We start from the raw sequence: 14,730 nt of genomic DNA, 5'->3' as shown, positions 1-14,730 counted from the left end.
AAGCCGTGGAATAGGTGTGCGAGAGGGTTCGATCCCCAATCCGCTCGCCCTCGTCCCCCCTTAGGTGCGTGACGAGACGGTCCCGGCGAGGAGGCAGGAGCAGCAGACACGGTTTTCCTTGATCCCGGTGGCGCCGGTGTAGGTGGCATCGGTGGCCGTGTAGGTCGGCCTCGCACTCGAGTTGTACCGGGGGGGTGTTTTGAGGGGCCGGGGAGGGGACGGCCGGAGAGGGTGGTCGCGATGCGAGCCGAGTGGCCGGCGCCTGCGTAATACCGTCTGTGTCTACTTGTCAGCCAAGCGGAGCTGCCACCACCCTGCCCGCGTTTCCCTCTCGCCGCTACTCGATAACAAACTCCGGAGTACCAGTACTGGCACGGTACTCCGGACCACCGGGTCGCAGCTGGATCGCGCCGCCTCTGTCCCCGGCCTGGTTATCCGACCGGATATCGACGGACGTGTTCGCGGGCCGACACCTCGATCGGATCGAGAATCGCGCGCGGCCGAGTCGCGCGCTGTTCCTGCGCGTTTCTCACCGCGGGGATCCGCCGTTCCAAGCGCCGACGATCGCCGGACGCCGCACGACGGGTACGACGGACACATCGATTCGCCGATTCGTCGGCGAAAAATCGGCTCCGCGACGGACAAGCTCGATCTACCCAGTGCGCTTTCACCCCGCCGGACTTTTCTTTTTCGATCGGAAAATTGATATTTCGAAAATCCCGCTCGCTTCCGTCTCGGTTACAACGACAGAGTCGGTCCGTTCGTTTCGAGGAGTTCCTTCAGCGATTTCATTTGCTCGATCGACGCGAGTGAGCCTGGCCTGTCGCTCGTCACGCTCGTCATGGTGCCATAACTTGTTGCTCGGCCTGGCAACCTGGCCAGGATTCCGTTCCGCCGATTTTAAATCGCCGCCGCGGGGATCCGCCTCCGGTCTCAAAGATCGCTCTTCGCTTCGGTCCTTCGGGATTTAAGGATTTAAACAGCATCGACGCCGGGGATCGGCGAGAAAGGATTCTCGGACGCGGGATTCTTCAGGGGGCTCTCTCGTTACCCGCGGTTTAGCCGGCCCGGAGGCAAACATGCTCGTCTTACCCTCGATATTTGCCTCCTGGATTATCCTGTTTGTCCCCGGAGCCCCGCGGGCTCCTCGCCGATCCTGTTACCAGCGATCCCTGCCCTCGGCGGGACACGAATAGCGAGAACGATACCCCCGTAAACGGCGATCCAGGGGCGTGCCGAAGGAAATCCGAGAATTGGACGATTTCGGTGACGGCTATCAAGGTCTCTCGAGTGTGGACGCTGCCCCCAAAAGTAGCTCGGACAGTTTCACGAAATCGAAGGTACATCAATCAGAACCTATTTTGATCGATTATATCGGCGGAGTGCACTCGAGATGAATTATCTGCGCCGACGATAGCTCCCGGGGACATTTTTCCTGGCTGTGTTGTCTCGGGTCATCCTTGTGGAATCGTCTTACGGTCGGCGAGGTCCTTGAACGGTTCAAGGAGCGTCCGAGTATGAATAAAGCTCACGCTCTTCGGTGAGAGTGCGACGCGGCTGCACTCAATTATCCTCGATTATGATTGTGTTTCTGAAGAGACCTTCTTGGTACAGCTTCGTTCTCTTCGTTATCCGAGTTTCTGACAAGCAGAACGACTGCGGTAGCCATGAAACTTGAACGAGCTTTACCAAAGTTAAATTTAGCTGATTTACATCGGTGCTGTGCAAGCTCGAATCACCTGGTTCTATTTGCATCTCAATTACCGAAGATGTCTGCTACCGTCTATCGTTATTAGAAGACCTCTGCCCTCTTCGTCAGACTTTTGTCCTCCGCAGCATCGGTAGGCAAACATGTTCAGGAAACTTTAATAAAATGCAAGTCGAAGTCCCTTTCAATTAAGTCACCTGTCTGCCCTTTCGATTGTTGAAGAAATCTCGTAAAAATCGCTGTTAGATCTCTATACTCTTCTTCAGACGCTGATCACACGCAGCGTCTCAGCAGTCGAACATTTATGAGACGATTTCAGCAATGAATAAGTCGAAGTCCTTTCCAATTGCTGAAGAGATGCTATAGCTGCATCACTGCCAGATTCTTGCTTCTTTTTTCAAACTTTTGACGTACACAGCATCTCGGTAGCAAAAGATTATCAGAAAATTTCAGCAACGTATAAGTCGAAGTCCTTTCCAATTAAATCATCTCTCTGTACACCTAATTGCTGAAGAGACGCCATAGCTGCATCACAGCCAGATTCTTGCACCTTTCTCCAGACTCTTTTGACATAGACAGCATCTCGGTAGCAAAAGATTATCAGAAAATTTCAGCAACATGCGACTCGTAATTCTTTTCCGTTCACTCATGCGTCTGTACACCTAATCGCTGAAGCAGATCTCCGCTCTCTTTTTCACACTCACTCTCTCTTTCTCTCTTGTTTCACGCAAAGCATCCCAGCGTCCAAAAACCACCGTAAAACAGACCGGCACGCAGCTGGAATTCCGCTCGACTTCCACACGAACGTTTAAAGCCATTAACCGATGGCAAAGAACCCGGTCCCTGGGAAACCAGGTCTTCAGGGTTGACGAACTCCTCGTCGCGAGATCGATGTCCGAAGAACGGGTCTGGGGTCCATGCACGGTTCGTTTCATTGTTCCATCCGCGCACCGTGTCAAGAAGACAGGTCGCGTAGGAGAGACCGCGAGCGAGGGGATCCGCGGAGACGAATCGGGACGGATCCCTGGGATCCAGAGGGAGCGAATTGGAAAGTCCTGGGCTCGCGCGTGTCTTTACGAGCTCCCCGCGCCTCTCCCGCCGCCGCCTGTAGGAAATCGTAGAAATCGTTGGACGCTGTTGCGAGCCGCGGATCGGGATTCGAAAGAGATCCGATTGTTGCGAGGCGATCGGGGTTCCTGCGCGACGGTGACGGTTCAGAGACGGACTCTGACGTCTGAAACGACGAACGTCTGCTACGCGAGGCCGTCAGAAGTTTCAATTTCACGCGTGGAACGGTCGGAAAGATCGAGGACCTCTTTATCGCTTCGTTTCGGCGACGTCGAGGCGGAATTTTCTTTTCGAGGAAACACGACTCCCCCCCGCCCCGAGATTAGGAGCCGCGGATCCTCCGATCGGGAGACAAAGGCGCCGCGCCGTCTTCTTCTCTCTGGCCTGCGGATTAATTTCGCGCGATCGAACGTTTCGTCATTCCTCTCTTTAATCCTCTTTTCCCTCCCCGAAGATTCGATCCCGAGATTTAGCCGGCCGACAAATTGAATTTGTTCGGAGTTGTCCTCCGCAGGGCCGGGAGGGAAGTTGCTCTCTTTCTCCCTCGCTCATTCTCTCTTGAAAAATTCCGTGAGTGGACGTGGCCGGCACGAATAATTCATTCGCTGGATAAAGCGAGGAAAACGGAGTGCTAGATAGACTGAGAGAGAGAGAAGAATTCGGAGAATTCGACAGGGCCCGAGCAGGCCCGAACCTCCGTCTCGGGCTCCCCGGTCACGTGGCCAGTCGATACGATCTCTTTCTCTCACTCTCTTCTCCCTCTCTCTCTCTCAGTCTCTCTAGCACTCCGCTTTCCTCGCTTTCTCCCTCGCTCATTCTCTTTTGAAAAATTCCGTGAGTGGACGTAGCCGGCTCGAATAATTCATTCGCTGGATAAAGCGAGGAAAATAGAGTGCTAGAGAGATTGAGAGAGAGAGAGAGTGTGTGTGTGAGAAAGAGATCGTATCGACTGGCCACGTGACCGGGGAGCCCGTGACGAAGGTTCGGGCCTGCTCGGGCCCTGTCGAATTCTCCGAGAGCTCTCGCCGTGATTCCCGCCTTCTGTCCGCTGACAAATTGAATTTTTCTCGGCTGTCCTCGGCTTGAAAGGGGGCGTGTCCCCCGCGCGCCGGCTTTATTTATTAAAAAGCCTCGGCCTCGCTGTTACCCGGGAGATAAATCGTCCTCGGTGCGCGGCCGGAACCCTGCGGCATCAACCCCCCCCCCCCCCTTTCCTCCTCCTTGGGTTCCCGGTCTCGGATCGTTTCCCGCCGGCCGCGAGAATTAAGCAATTACCGGTTCTTTCGAGCGGCGTTAACCCGACCTCGATCCATTCTCTCGGTTTTTCTCGGCTGTCCGCGGCGATCTGTTAAGCTTCTCCGTGCGGCGCGCGCGATTCAGCCGCGGAACTATAGTTCTTGCGAAGCCGGGCTCGATTGCGTCCAACAGCGGTTATAGAGAGAGAGACCGAACGGACTCCGGTTTCTTATGCCTCGCAGACCCGACGACCGTACGCTTGCGAAATTCTCGTTATCCGCGGCGTGCTTCTGCTTTCGGCGTCGTCCGATCGTGGCATCGCGGATTAGGCGTGTCGTCTAGAGGAGTCGGGCGAGCAACGATCCGACAACTCGACGTAGTTTCTGGAACGTGGTACGACCACGCGAGAACTTCCGTGTATATTATGTTCGACGGTGTTCCCAAGCGGTTAAGTAGAATCAGTGAGGCATTGTCGGACAGAACGCGCGAGACACGTGTACGTTAAATTCGTGAAGGGTAGGAAATTTTTTTGTAGCCTGTTCCGCAGAGTAATGAGACCGCGAATCGACGTGCGTAAACACAGTTAGAGCTTAACCCTTTCGTGGGCACGATATGAATTTTCAAGATGGCAGCACATTTCAACGGTGGGAATATTTGAGCCTAGTGGTCCGTGTGCGCACTAAAAATCGACGCGAAGCGGAGTTCTCAGTGCCCATGAAAGGGTTAAATCGCAGAAATTTTATTGACGCTAGATTTACGATATTGATCAAGATGATTGGTTTCCAAGTTTTTCTTGTACAATTTCTTATAGTTTAAAAATATTTCTAGGGGATATTTTCAGGGGCACTTCTTTATTTAAGTATATTTTATAATATAAACCGTACGAGGTTTAAATAAATCCAGTCTCGGCGTTGTCGTAAAACAAGATATAGTAGTCGTGTAGTCGCGTTTAGGGTTAAATCGCAGAAATTTTATTGACACTAGATCTACGAAATTGGTCAAGATGATTGGTTTCCAACTTTTCCTTGTACAATTTCTAAATTACACTTCTCATAGTGTAACAATATTTCTAGGGGATATTTTTAGGGGCACTCCTTTATATATATTCAAGTATATATTATAATATAAATCGTACGAAGTTTAAATAAATCCGGTCTCGGCGTTGTAAAACAACATGCATTAGTCACGTTTAAGGCTCGGTAGTTCTAGCGTTACATTTGGATCTGTTTCGTTGTCGAAGTTCAAGCGTTCGATACAGGTTCGAAATCGATCAAATTTGCAGGGAAAACATTTCATTTCGTTGACGCAGCAGTTTCAGATCTTGCCGGCAGCGTAAAGCACATTCGCTACAGCTGCAGCGTCGCTTATGCTAAGTAGAATAGGCGAGTCGTGATCAAACGTTCCAATAAAGTTCTTTCGCACAGCACGGTAGAATAAAATCGTTCCGGTAGTGCAGATAATATGGATTCGAGTGAGTCTTCCCTCGTGTTAAGTAGAACAACGTCAGCAATGGTCGGACAGGCCAAGAAAGTCGGCGGAAGAGACAGCCCACTTAGAAGATAGTTCTCTGTTTGCCTGCACGGCGAACTGCTGGTTTCATTATCCAGTATTTGCCGAATTATATCGCTGGGCAATCTTAGGATCGTTAGGAACCTTTTTGCACCGTTTCTGATCCTTCTGCGATCACGGTGAGTCGACGAATGAGACAGCGGGTCATTTGGAAAATTGCCGAACGAATTATCGTTATCCGCGATTCGCTAAATTATTTCGTTGCCTCGCAGGATCGCCTAGGAATCTTTGTTCTAATCGGTGGACGATCATATTTGGTAATTCATTGAATCAGAAAGAATTGATCGGAGGACGAAATTCGAGGATTCTCAGCCGTCTCGGCTCGTCGAGAAATAGTTCTTCCGAGGTAACCGAGCACAGTGGAGCCCGAAGCGGGCGATCAGCGGCTCGATCACGGATTCAGAAAACTCCGTGACAGTCGGTTTTCACAATTGTCCTTGTGCTGTTCGGAAAGAGTGATCGCCGAGCGACCGCAAAGCTGTCCGAGCGTCAGCCAGCGACGACGTCCTCCAGAGTTTTCCCATTAGGGGAGCAACGGGACTGTTTGCGTCCTGTTGCGGCTTTTCACCGTTCACCGAGTTTCTCCTGGCCGGCCGACGACAATGCGTTGCGACGTAATTGCTATTTGCGTTTGCCGTCCCGGCGAAAGTTCCTGGAGGATTGTGCCTCGTTTGACGAGACCGAGGGGCCCGGTAGCTTTCTCCGCGTCCAACCCCGCGTTCCTCAGCGACGAACGATTAAATCGGGACCGCTGTTTTCCCGGCACCTTGATCCACGGTCTCTCCGTAGCCCGAGGAGAACTTTCTATCTCGCTGAACGCTGCCACGCGGCCCGGAAACTCCTTCGTACGGTTTCCCCCGGCCCCTTTCGAGGGACGCGAACGCTCGATAGCGATGAAAGGAAGCTCGTTGCGAAGTCCAACAGACCTGACAGCCACCTCGGCTGTTTCCACTTTTCAGCCACTGCCGGATGAAAATGGTCTGTTTGCGTTCCACCGGACCGCCGGGGGATACGGCACACGCTGCAAGACCCGGTTGTTCTGTCGGATTTCTTACTTTTTTTTTCTATTTCGAAGCCTCGCGTAAACCATTCGAATAAGAATGATCTCCTGAAATTCTTTTGTCAACGCGAAGCAATGGTTTTTTCAAAGCGAAGTTTTTCACCATTTTTCGTACGTATTCTTTTCGTTATTTTTATTGTTGCCATTATTATTCTTTAAATTATATTTATCATTATTCTTTACATCTCTCCATACGCGTCTCAAGATTTGTACATTATTATTAATTTATTTATATTATATTATTAATATCGATTCCCTCCCTGTCACATTTCGTCGACGTTATACAGTAATGTCTCCCTAATTGACGCTCAGATTGTGCAGAAAAATGGACAATTTGGGGAACGGAGATACGATTGTTCGAGCCTCGCAGCTCATTTTTACAGTCGTTGACAATCGATAATCATAAAAAGCGAGCCACAAGGCTCGAACAATCGTCTCTCCTCTTCCAAAATTGTCCATTTTTCTGCACAATCTGAGCGTCCATTAGAGAGACGTCACTGTAGTCTGCTCAGCTTCAGCATCTTGGACCTAGGTTCAGCTTAGACATAACATTTAGACGTAATTCCGATCCGATGTAAAATTAGCTCGCTTCTATCCCGGTCCCGGTTCAAGTCAGTCGCAAGTTTAGCTGACTCGGTCCAGCTTGCTCGAACTCGAGCCAGCTTGTCCAAGCTCGAACCTAGTTAATTCGTAGTTGTAACCGAATCTGGTTGCAGTTTCATCAATCCTGGTCACAGCCCGGGCTTAATCAAGCCCTGAGCTGGGCATTTTCTGGCCGAGGGAGAGCCGGGCCGGGCGCGTTCCCAATGGAGAATGTCCTCATCAGAGTGGAAGTTATGTAAACAAATGCAGACGCGGCCCATTCGAGTGATATAGAGCGAGCGATATTAGAATATGGGAAGCTCGTTGAATTGTTTTTCCCGTCGCGGGCGACTCGTTGAATAGACATTAGATCCTTAACGCGGCGTCGTTCGTTTTTCCCGGAGATTGTTGATCGGAGAGAGATGCGCTTTTCCAGCGATCCGCAAGAATTCTTCGGACTGTGCTCGCCTCGTTTCCCTTTCAAATTTCATCGGGAACCACGGCAGGCTCGCCCTATCGGCGCAGAGAAGGACCAGCTCGATCCTCGGGGCGATCGAGAGCCGGCCCTTTGTCCGCCGCTCGCGACCACCGCTTATTTACTTTTATCGGTTTATCGAGCTTAACAGGCCCCCGCTCGGCAGAGCGTGACCGGTCGCAGGTATTACGGAAGGTCGTTAACAGGGTCACCTCTTGCTCCCACGGCTTTCTACGCGTGCCAGAAATAATGCAGCGTGCGCGACGTAACGCGTTATGTAACCGCCTCCCGCGACGGGACCCTTGCTTTCAGCTGCGATTCCAGTCCAATTACTCCTGCAGTCGCGCTGCAAAGTATCGGTGAACAGAATTTTCCCGTTCCTAAACCCGTCAGCCGAGTCCTAGCGAGTGGAATTTTAGCGCAGACTTTTGGACAAGCCTGGAAACTGGCGCGAAGTTGAATTAAGGAGACGGTGGATCGAGTGGAATAGGCGAGACATGGTCGGACAGTCTATGAAAATTCTTCTTTATACTCCAGTGTGACGAAAGATTGGTTCAGAATTGTAAAACAGATTTAATTTCTTAAATCTTGGCTCTTTGCTCAGTTTAAGTAGAACGTATCGGCAATGATCAGACAGATACAGGAAGACAGTTTTCTTAATAGAATGCACCGCGAGTGGTTTACATGTATAAGTGTGCATTGTGTTTCGATTCGAGTAAGACTTTCTTTAGTGTCCCAAGTAGAACGTGCCGGCCATGGTCAGACAGGCTAAAGAGATTCTTCTTACATGGAGTTTCAGCAGCGACGCGAAACGCTTAATTTCTGTCCGACGTCCAAACATCCGTCTCGAGTTCAACGTAAACCTAATCAGCCCGAACTCGGAGTCCCAACGAAGCCTAAATCCGCTTTAGATCAAATTCCGTGCGGCGAGAGCCGCCGAGGACGAGACATGTAGTCGAAAGGAGCCGTCGCAGCTTTCAATTTAAAACTTCCTTATCGAGAAGCGCCGGCAGTGAGTTCGTCTACCGTAACACGGTCCCCCGGTGATTTCATTCCATTCGCTCCCCTTTGCCGCTCATTAACCACGGTCACAAATTTTTCTTGATCCTCTTATCGGATCCGATTTCGGCTGCCGCGTCTTATCGGTCCACGAAAATTCCCACGAAAGCAGAGTCGCTGGCAAATACTTCACTTTACCGGGGATGATTTCCTTAATCCGCGAGCGACCATAGTTGCGGCGACCGAAAAGAAAAACAAAGAGAGAAAAGATAAGAAAAGGAAAGGAGAAAACAAAAGAAAAGAAAAGAGAAGAAGAGAAAAGAAAGGAAAAGAAAAGAAAAGAAAAAAAAGAACGGAAAGGAGAGGAAAGAAAAAGAGAGCATAAAAGAAAAGGAAAGAAAGAGAAAGGATAAGAAGAGAAAAAAAAAGAAAGGAAAAGGGAAGGGAAACGTAGGGAATCGAGGACCGCAGGAAAAGCGACTCTTTGGCCAGTTGATCGGGCGACGGTTTCGAACCGCCGCCGTACCAATTAATCCCCGCAGCGGAACGGCGGGTGTTGAATATCGGCCGGAGACACGTATTAATTGGAACCCAGAGCAGAGAGGATTAAAGACGGCGAGGCAGGCGTTAGCTTTTTCCTCGAGCACTGTCTTCCAACCGGCGAGTCCTCGAACGTAGAAATCAATCAGCCGCACGGTTCACCGGCCATGATAATGAACTTTCTAGAGGATAGGGTGCGGGGGGATGATTATAGGAGCCGGCACAAAGTTCTTCGGCGAGGAAAAAGCTGCGAGCGGACAGGCGACAGGCCATCGTGTCCGATTCGGACACCCCCTATCTGCTCCCTTTCGAGCTTAAACTCGGCTAAATTCCGCCCGGTGCACCGACAATGTCCGTATCCCGGACAAAATTCGATGAACTTCGCGCTGTTTATGATAAAGACGCGAAACGAAGCGGGCTTTTTCCAAATTATATTCGTAGCAATCTCGGCATGGCATTGTTACGAAGTACAGTGATGTCTCCCTAATTGTCGCCGAAATTGCGCGGACAAAATAGACAATTTGGGAAGAGGAGATAATCGATAACCATAAGAAGATAATAGTTGCTGATAATCGATAACCATAAGAAACGAGCCATAAGGCTCGAACAATCGTACCTTCTCTTCCAAAATTATCCATTTTTCTGCACAATCAGAGCGTCACTTTTCTGGACAATCTGAGCGTCATTTAGAGAGACATTACTGTATAGTCATGCATTCGAGTACGACGAAACGATATTTATAAAGAAATCATCGGTTTATTGCGGTGGATGCATTTTTAGATCGGTCCTCCAAGAAAATGAACCCAATTATATGAACGTTCCATTCATGTCGAGGAAATAGAATCCACGGAAAACTGTTTAACAATAAAACAGATACAAACGCAGCGTGTAAAACAGATGGTATAATACATTGAGCGTGTTACAGTGGATTACGTTAAACGAAGCAAAAACAGCCGAATCTCCGAGCGTGGTATAAACGCAGTTTCGAGTCGATACGAAGCAGCAGCGAGTTTTTCGATTTCTGTCCCCGGTTCGGTGCACCGTGCGGTGGCCCGGGTCCGGCGAAAAACGAGGCCACCGGGTGCTTCCCCGCCGCCAGGCCGGATTACCGTCCCGATCGCGTATCCGTTGGAAATAAACGGGCGGCTAATGGCATTTCCGGCAGGTGTCTCGGCCGATAATGCTCGCCGCGGGCCCCGCGAGCCTCGAACGATGAAAACGGCTCGCCGATAGCCGCCTTCCTCTGCGTACGCCGATGAAAACGCAGCCTCGGCCTGTTCGAACAGCAGCCGCCCGAATCGTTGTCCGGATCAGCCCAGCTGGAGATCACGCGTGTTCCCGAGAGCGAGCCAGGAGCTGCGCCGCCTGCAGTCAGCATGCAGCCGGTCAACGCGCCCTGAGACCACCTGCTCGCCGATCACAGGTACGAGAAACCGGTCGCGTACGTGCTACGAACGCGCGTGACTTCTCACGCGAATGGGACGTCGATTGGCTCGTTGAATCGGCGGACGTATTGCCCGGACATGTTTTTCGAGCCCTACGCTGTCCGGAGCGAACGCTGAACGGACGATTGTCCCCGGATCGACGATAACGCGGGATGTTTATGCGTTTCCAGGGACCTTTGTCCCCGTGAAATAGGGGGGCCGGATAAAATTGCACGCGGCCGGGTGTCTTGTAACAGGTGGTGTAAATAATTTAGACGATAAACAAGTCGGTATTGCGCGGCATTTTTCCTTGTCAGAGGGGCCCCTTTGTTCGCGGAAATAAAGGATAATTTATTCGATGCAGTCCGGGTTAAGTGGAGTGGGCGAGGCTGGGTCAGACGGGCCGTGGAAGACAGTTTCTGTTACGGTGAACGCTGAAATTGCAGCCCTCGCGTATTTTATGGCCAATGGAGATTAGGTGTTTCTTGCGGTTTTGTAAAATAGACGAGAGATGGACGTGGAACGCGAGATACGCGGAATTTATGGGATTCGAAGTGGAATAGTCGCGCCGCTCGTCGGACAGGCTGAGGAACGCCTTGACTGTGTTAGATGCGGTCTGAATTCAAGTCGACGCATCGTTGTTTGGTAACAACAAGTATCAAAAGTAAAAGTTGTTTCATCGATCTTGATACAAAATATCAATAACGGAAGCTTGTTCATTATTTGAGTCAATCGTTAAAATAATTTCGTCTTTTGACCGGTTTCGTTGCAAATAATTATTACATGCGGCCGTAGAAAATTATTGATTCCTTCAAAATTATTCATTAAAATTCCTTAGCGATTATCGTTATTAATGAGGAGAATTCTCTTTCAAGCACTTATAATAGTTATTCACGAGGCTAATTTGTTTCGATTATTCGTAACAATTATACAATTACAAGGTCTCCGAATAAAATCGAATACTATCGAATAAACTGCTAATGATCGGACACGACGAGAAAAACGATCGAATCACGTTCTTGACCTTTCCGGGTCAAGTAGAATAGGCGAGATACAGTCAGACACATTCGGAACACTCTAATTCTGAGATTCAGCAGTGCGCTTTACTTTCATATGTCTGGCCAAGCGTGTAAAGACATTTTCTACAGCTGTGGCCGTTTGGCTGTATGCAGTAGAACAGGTCGGCCATGGTCGGACCAGTTTAAGAAAGTCCTTTCGCATTACACGGCGGAATGAGACTGCGGAACGAGTGCTGGGAAGTATTAATTCGGTCGAGACTTTGCTCGTGTTAAGTAGATTAGCGTCGCCGATGGTCAGACGCTCTGAAATTAAGTCCTCGGCACGAAGTAGATTTAATAAGAAAGTGTCGTAACCGCTTCCGCGTCCACATACAATAAACCAGCAACGATCGGAATAGTTGAGAAAATCGTTTATACGATGACACAGTTGTGGGTCGAAATTACCCCGCCTGTGTACAAGACACTCCGCGCAATTATTAAAACGATCGTTCTCGGTACCGCGCTAAACAAAACAGTGAACTTTTTTGCGCGCTCGAAGCAACTTCTCTTAATGAATGTCCGGCATGGCAGCTCCGCGAAAGTTCAGCCCGGATTTCATCCTCTTCTTTGCCCTCCCCAAAGTATTTATAGATGCGCGAAGCGTTTATCCAATTGCCACTTTCTCCGGGGGCTCGTTAAAAACATAAATTGCATAGAAATCTGCACAGTTCCCGGAGTCCCGTTGAAATCATTTGAAAAGGTAATGTCCCCCTCGAATCGTCTCGCGATGGAGAAATTAACAGTCGTTCCGTTAGCAGTTTTCGCGCTTCGCGCTCCTCCACGGCGGACGGCCGGCTAATTTCCCCTGTTTAGCCCGGTTTCATCAGCGAGCAGAGGCGGGCGCCGGTGCTCGTCGCCGGCTGCGGATTCGCTAAGTCCGCGTAAGCTAATAATAAATGGAGTTTCGTGTGCCGCGGCGGCGGCTACGAGTGCAAATAAGCGCATAAATTTCGCCGGGACATGTATGCATCGTCTTAGTACAAAGACAAAGTATGCCAGCACGTCTTGCCACCGGTATTCCCCCCCTCCTCCTTGTATCTCGACCGGTTTACAACCGCGTTTCCCGCGTTGTTCCGCCGTTTCCACCGGCGTCGTTCCGTTCGACGGTCGGACAATCGATTAATATTCTTCTCACGGCGAATCAACTTTTCATCGGAGCAAATGGGATCGATCGGCACGGTGAAATATTCAGGGTTTAATTACACCGTGAATAAATAACGACCGCCGAGTCAATCCCGGCCGCGCCGGGCCGGAACTTTTTCAGAAATGGCCCCGCCAATTTTAGGACCATCCGCAAATAGAATCGTCGAACGGTCTCGACCGCGGCCCGGCCACCATCCGGTGCCGGCGAAAATTAATCGCCGACAGACACGGAGGGCTCCGGACTTCCCTCGAATAAACATAGCCGTAGTTTCCACGGATTAAAGTACGATCCAAGACAAATATCCCGATGCGGATGAAGAACCGCCGGTGTACACGGTCACTTCGTGACTTAGAAACGTTAAATTCACAGAGCGTACCGTCTACTAGCCTTCTACTCCGCGGAAATTTGTCTCCGCTAATCGGAAAACTTCGCCGAAAGTCGCCTCCTCCCGGATCTATCCGCGAGGTTCCAAGATCCCCGGATCCCTAGATCTCTGGGAAATATTCACGATGTTTTCCCATACCGAAGGGAACTCGAATCCAAAGACTCGGGAAATAAATCCCAACGATAATTCGTTTAATCGTCGGAGAACGTAAATCTCGCGAGGCGATGATTCGCTTAATTGCGCGATCTTCTGATTACGTTCGAGGAGATAAATCCTATCGAACGACTCTCTCGTTGCATAGCATTTCGTGAGAAAGAAATCCTGTGAAAACAACTCCTTTAATTTCCTACAAAGTTTCAGGGAAAACAGGAATCTGCCTCAACGGAAGGCGACACACGTTCGAATACGTTTTAGGCTGACTTATGCTGAAGTAAACTACTTCCTGAAAAGAAATGCTCCTTTCGAGGATAGCTGTCGGATAAATTGTCAAACATCTTCGGTTTTCCTGGCACCGACAACAATTTCCTGTCACGAAATCATTTTACATAAATCTTTAAAGAGGCGCAAATTTTTCCTCGAAGGAATACAGTAATGTCTCCCTAATTGACGCTCAGATTGTCCACAAAAGTGGACAATTTGGGAAGAGGAGCCTTGCGAATTCGATCCTCGCAACTCGTTTTTATAGTTACCGATTTTCAACAGCTATAAAAATGAGCTGCTCGAATAATCGTATCTCCTCTTCCCAAATTGTCCATTTTTGTGGACAATCCGAGCGTCAGTAAGGGAGACATAACTGTACCGTTTTTCCAGAGCGTCAAACACCGTCAATTTCAATCCGAATGTTTCCTCGTCGCTGAGAAAAGCTCGCTGCCGGAAAATTCTCAATAAATCTTCGCCAGGCCTCGATCGCGGATTTTCCATAGAAAATTAATCATCGACGATCTCGGTCCGCGATCCAGCAGCTTCTCGCAGGAGACTATTTTCCGGGGAACAATCGCACGGCGGCGCGGCAAAGCCAAAGCGCGTTCCCTGTGTACGAAGCCGACAGGCTCGCGCGCCGCTGTTATATCGGGATCATCAACGCTGCGGCGATATTGAAACTCGTTTCCCAAGTCCTTGTCGCCGGCGTGTGCATAGCCGGCCGCGTCGGTGAACTTTCCCGCTGGAAAATATTTCGCCCGGTCAAAGGGTTCCTTATCGTTCGGCGGCAAAGCCGCGGAAAGATCAAGGGAATTTCCTCGGGAGAACACTCGGCCGCGTCGAGAGTGGAAAAGAGAGAGAGAGAGACGGGGAACGGAAGAACGGGGAAAAAGGAAGAGAGAGAGCGAAGGTGGAGAGGAGGTTCCGCCAAGGAGGATGCCGGGAAGTGTTAGATATCGGCGCGTTGCCGCTACCTTCGCGGCGAAAGCTCTTGTTCCTTTAATCTAGATTTCTCGCGGATCTCGCGCGGCGCGGCGCGGTGCCGCTTTTAAAGGCTCGTCT

The 14,730-nt window shown here is 50.1% G+C and overlaps 1 protein-coding gene across 1 annotated transcript in view; it reads left to right on the top strand.

Moving 5' to 3' along the window:
- The first annotated feature begins 375 nt into the window (after positions 1–375).
- 5-HT1 (serotonin receptor) overlaps positions 376–14,730 on the top strand; it is a 229,628-nt gene continuing 215,273 nt past the window's right edge. Inside the window, exons 1-2 of the mRNA XM_076521087.1 lie at positions 376–585; positions 10,403–10,660. The gene's annotated coding sequence lies outside the window, so the exon portion shown is untranslated. The remainder of the gene's footprint in view (positions 586–10,402; positions 10,661–14,730) is intronic.

Source organism: Megalopta genalis, chromosome 4 (assembly GCF_051020955.1).
Source record: "Megalopta genalis isolate 19385.01 chromosome 4, iyMegGena1_principal, whole genome shotgun sequence".
Taxonomy (NCBI): domain Eukaryota; kingdom Metazoa; phylum Arthropoda; class Insecta; order Hymenoptera; family Halictidae; genus Megalopta; species Megalopta genalis.
This window is presented reverse-complemented; position numbering and strand designations above follow the sequence as displayed.